Source organism: Aotus nancymaae, unplaced genomic scaffold (genome assembly GCF_030222135.1).
Source record: "Aotus nancymaae isolate 86718 unplaced genomic scaffold, 86718_ANA_hifiasm-v0.15.2.pri h1tg000043l, whole genome shotgun sequence".
Classification (NCBI taxonomy): Eukaryota; Metazoa; Chordata; class Mammalia; order Primates; family Aotidae; genus Aotus; species Aotus nancymaae.
Window position 1 is genome coordinate 3,674,186 of NW_026988457.1, and position 5,650 is coordinate 3,679,835.

At 37.7% G+C, this 5,650-nt stretch overlaps 1 pseudogene; it reads left to right on the plus strand.

Moving 5' to 3' along the window:
* The first annotated feature begins 5,129 nt into the window (after window positions 1-5,129).
* On the plus strand, window positions 5,130-5,650 carry LOC105732129 (deoxyuridine 5'-triphosphate nucleotidohydrolase, mitochondrial-like; annotated as a pseudogene).

A 5,650-nucleotide genomic window follows, 5' to 3' on the forward strand; every position in this document is an offset into this window, starting at 1 on the left:
TATGCTTATCCTATTTTGAGGCATGACTTTGGAACTGCACCAGCAATCACATAAATGTACCCGGAGTTTTTGCCTCTTCATTTATAAGCCACATTGATTTGGATCCTGGTTTCTACTTGGTGTTTCTGCCAAGCGAGAGAACCCGATTTAGCCATGGTTTCAAGGGGTCAGTGAAGAAAGAGCGTTTGAAATCATGCAAAGCACCATAAGCTTTTAGGAGATCTTTCCTTTCTGGTTGGAGAGGCCAGATGTCCATTTTTGTTCCCTAAGTGACATATTCTTAAAGGAAAATATTTGCCTTTTCAGAGCTACTTATTCTACTCAAGTTTGTTACCTTTTAACATGCTAAAACTTAATGCTTTTTATTTTCCATGGTAATAGAGTAGAGAGCAAGTTTATTTTCATACTGATTCGAACCCAAGGAAGTTCCAAGTCTGAGTGTATACTAATGGCAGAATGTTGCTATTACCTTCTTCATTGACTCTTAGGGGCATTCAAGCAAGAGAAAGATTTCTGGACTGAAACCTACATCTGTTAAGAACACATACTGGTTTTGTGCCCCTTTGAAATTGTTGAGGTCTCCAGTCATGCAGAAACTCATCTTTTGATTATATCCCAGTTCTGGGGGCCTCAGGACAGGGAGGAAAGTAGCTTAGAGACAGAGGATGTGGACAGGAGATTCTCCAATGGCAAGACCCAATCTGGTACCAGCTATGATCCTAGTTCAAGGCTATGACAGAGGCTGATCTATTAGTTTTTGGGGCTTGCTGTCATGTAACTCTGTTGAGATCTTCTTGGCTCTTGTATACTACGCTCTCCTGTAACAATCAGGGATAGCTGTATTTCACACCATGCTACCCCAGCCAGCCAGAGGCTTAATTCTTGTTAGACTCTTATTTTGTATAAGGCATGTTAAAAGATTTATAAATATGATCACATTGAACAAACACTTTCTGAGGTAGATATGATGCATTATTATCCACCTGTCACAGATGTAGGATGTGAAGATCGTGTTGGCTGATGAATCCTCTTAAGGTCGCATAATTAGGAACAGCTGACCAGGATTTAGGCCCAGGTCTGCTTGACCCCAAAGCCTATTTTATTCTCACTACTCATGCTGCTTTCACTTCCTCTGGGCAGCAGGATTCTTCTATTTTGACTCTCTATTAAAATGGAATCTGGGGGGTCAGAGCATCAGAGCAACCTTGAGGAGACAAACAGCCTGCAGTGCCTGTCTGGGTCCACCCAGCACTTCCTCCTGACTCATGCCTAAGTGTTTGCTTCCACATTCTCTCACATAATTCAACTACTTCAAGGTCTACAGTTTCTGAGATTTGATCCTGACCTGACCTGGGGATTGATCTGACTAATGAGAGCGGGATTTTGACTCATTTAGAAGGAAATCTTATCAAATTCTTTCTGGCCCGTCTACCTTTCATAGTTATGTGTGGCCAGTGCCTTGGCCACCAGCGTCCTGGTCACAGGTAAGTGGCCCTACCCCTTGGAGAATGCTACGACCAAGATGAATTGGGACCAATGTGTTACTTGGGTCTAACGTTCAAGTAGAAGCATGATATTAATTTTTCATGATGTATCTCTGTCTTGTTCTAAAGAACAAGGAGTTATTTCTTATAGAATCATAACAGACAGGCATTAATTATAGTACTTGGACTTCAGGAAGAAAAACACCAAAACTAAATGATTAAAAAGATCGTAGCTCCAAGAGTTCAGCTGAGCCAAAGGGCTCTACCCAACAAGGAGACAAGTTCCCACTGAGGCTGAGAGCAGCCTTCCTGCCTTTGAGGGAAGCTGCTATTCCTGTCAAATTTGCTTTGGCTTAGAGTTGTGTTTTTCTCACCATCAAAATCCATTTTAAACATTAACCAAAGTAACTGTGGATTCCCGAAAACCTCTCTAATAGATAAATACCAGGAATTTCATGGAAAGAGGTTGTTATTGGTTATATTCAAATGGTTTCAAACTGCAAAGTAGAAAATATAAAAAGAAAGTATAAGATGGGTTTTAATTTGGGATCCTTCAAAGCAAATCCAGAGTAATAATCAGATATAACAAGATAACAGCCTACTTTTTCCATATCCAGATTTAAAATTATGAATAAATTCAAATTTAAGACCTGTATGTGATTTTTAGGCCTGCTGTAACAAAGTACCATAAATAGAATGGCTTTAAACAACAGAACTTTATTCTCTACCAGTCTGGAGTCTGGAGGTCCTAAATCAAGTTGCTGATAGGGTTGGTTCCTTCTGAGGGCTGCGAGGGAAGGATCTGTTCTAGGCCTCTCTGGCTTGTAGACAGCCTTTTGGATTTTCTTGTGATTGCTATGGGTAAACATCAAAAGGTTCAATAGTGTTTATCTTTTTAAAACATGGTTTTAGCAACTGAATAGAAAATGAATTGCCCTAGGACAGAGCAAGAACAGAGGCAAGAACACCAGCTGGAGTCCAGAGCATGTTGAAACCATCCTGACTAGAAATTGTGAGGGTGTGACCTAAGGCAACAGTGAAACAGGGGCTGGATTAAAGGTAAAGCTTTCCTGCATCAAAGGACATTATTGAGAGAATGCAAAGACAGCCTACAGAACGAAAGAAAATACTTGCAAATTATATATCTGATAAGGTTCTAATATCTAGAATATATAAAGAGCTCTTACAATTCAACAACAAAAAGATGAACAGCCCAGTGAAAATATGGGCAAAGAACTTAAATGGACACTTATCCAAAGAAGATATTCAAATGGTCACCAAACACAAGAAGCTTAAAATCATTAATAATTAGAGAAATGGAAATCTAAACCACAAAGCAATATGACTTCACTAGGATAACTATGATTTAAAAGAAAAATAACAAGTATTAGCAAGGCTGTGGAGAAATTGGAATCCCTGTATGATGCTGGTAGGAATGTAAAATGGTATAGCCACTGTGGAAAAACAGTTTGATGGTTCCTAAAAAAAATCAAATATAAAATAAAAATAAATTCATAGCAGTATTATTCGTAACAGCCAGAAGACAAAAACAACCCAAGTTTTCCTCAGCAGATGAATGGATAACAAGATATAGTATAGATGGCCTTCCTTAGCCATGAGTTCTGCATTGTGGGCTCAACCAAGTTCAGATAGAACATAACTGAAAACAAAAGATTGCATCTGTATTGAACATATACAGACTTTTTTCTTTCCATTATTTCCTAAACAATACAGCTTAAAAACTGTTTATATAGCATTTATGTTATATTTACAATTATTTAAGTATAAACATAGCAATATGTATATTTAGAATTATTTAAATATAAATATTCAAAATTATATTATATATAAAATACATTTAGATATACATTATATAAATATATAAATATGTTATAAATATAATATATATGTATTAATTACATAAATAAATATTACTATATAATATATACATATAATATAAATATTACTATAAATGCTATGTATTTATAGTAATATTATTTATTCTTAGCACTTATATTTATAATATAAATATAGCATAGTAGTATACATATTTATATTATATTTATAATATAAATTTATATATTAAATTTGTATTTATTTATTATATTTATAATATAGCATAGTAGTATACATAGCATTTATAGTAATATTTATATTGTATTTACAATGTATTAGGTATTATAAGTAATTTAGAGATATTTTAAAGTGTACAGGAGGATGTGCATAGCTAATGTGCAAATACTATGCCATTTTATAACAAGGACTTGAGACTTGAGCATCTTTGGATTTTGGTATTACAGGAATTGCAGGAACCAATCCTTCATGGATACCAAGGGATGACTACATATACAGTCAATTCTCATTGTCCGTAGTAGTTATGTTCTATAATCACTACAGAAAATGAATTAGTGAATACCAAATCATTGCTACTGGGGGAAAAAAGGGTCCTGTGAGCATCTACTCAATATTTTGGTCAATTAATCAGTGCATGACCTTGTTTTATGTGTGTTTCTGCTTAAAGAGACTTCAATATATATTGTTGATTCATCAACACTGAACTCACAGACAACAGCACCCATGATTGAATGAAGATCCTCTGACACACATATTGTCTCCATCACAGCCTTCTTGCACTTAGGGATCCTAGACAGCACTTCGGCAGTAGGCTTGAGTTAGGGACATTTTAAACACTGAAATCCACAATAAAAAGCACAAAAAACATGGAAAACATATTACCAAACAGACCACAAAAATGACACTTTTTTATAGTATAAGAGCTGAAATAAGAAAGCAGAGCAATGATCTGTTCAACCTCAGCTAAGAACATGAGCACCAGGCAAGTGAAAGATTTTGCCACTCCTCACATTCATGAATGACCACACAAACCCCATGAGTACTGATTTGGGGATTACAAATAAACTTTAGCAAGTAGACAGATTTGCAATGATGGAATCTGTGAATAATGAGGATCCACTGTATGTACAATGAAATATTATCCAGCCTATATTTCTGTAAAATAAATGAATACATGCTACAACATGAATAGACCTTGAAAACAGTTAAGTGAGATAAGCCAGGCACAAAACAACAAATATCGTGTAGTTCCACTCATGGAATTTCATTTGTAGAAGCAGAAAGTGATTAGAGGTTACCAGGGACCCTCAGTGTACGTGTGTGTGGTAGCGGGGTAGAGTTTCTATGTAAGGTGATAAAGAATCTTAGAAATAGTGGTGACGATTGCACAACATTTTGAGTGTAGTTAATGGGACTAAATTGTATGCTTAAAAATGGTCAAAATGCCACATTTTAGTTATATGTATTTTACACAATTGAACAAAAAATTTAGACACATTAAGACAGATATGGTAACCAGCTGCCTTTGAGGGGGTCAAAAAAAAAAACAAAGTGCAAGCATGACATGACGTATTTAGCTCTCAGTGGAAGCAAACGATGGTATTTGAGTAGCATTCTTTTATTATTATCCTCAGACTTGTTATCCTCTCATCTGACCCTGGAGCGCATTGCTCTCAGCATGGTGGTGCTATACATACAGCCGTCACTTCTGCATGTCACTGTGAGAGGCCCTAACTCTGTCTGATCCATAGAAAGGCTGCGAACGTTCTCTTGTTCCCCGCCCGCTCTCCTCGCTCGCCTTCTGGCTCTGCCATGCCCTGCTCTGAAGAGACACCCGCCGTTTCACCCAGCAAGCGCGCCGGCCCGCGGAGGAGGGCGGCATGCAGCTCCGCTTTGCCAGGCTCTCCGAGCCCGCCACGGCCCCCACGCGGGGCTCCGCGCGAGCCGCGGACTACGACCTGTACAGTGCTTACGATTACACGATACCACCTATGGAGAAAGCTCTTGTGAAAACAGACATGCAGATAGCGCTTCCTTCTGGGTGGCTCCGCGGTCTGGCTTGGCTGCAAAACACTTTATTGATGTAGGAGCTGGTGTTACAGATGAAGATTATAGAGGAAATGTTGGTGTTGTACTGTTTAATTTTGGCAAAGAAAAGTTTGAAGTCAAAAAAGGTGAACGAATTGCACAGCTCATTTGTGAACGGATTTTTTACCCAGAAATAGAAGTTCAAGCTTTGGATGACACCGAAAGGGGTTCAGGAATCTGTGAAAAGGGGTTCAGGAGGTTTTGGTTCTACTGGGAAGAATTAA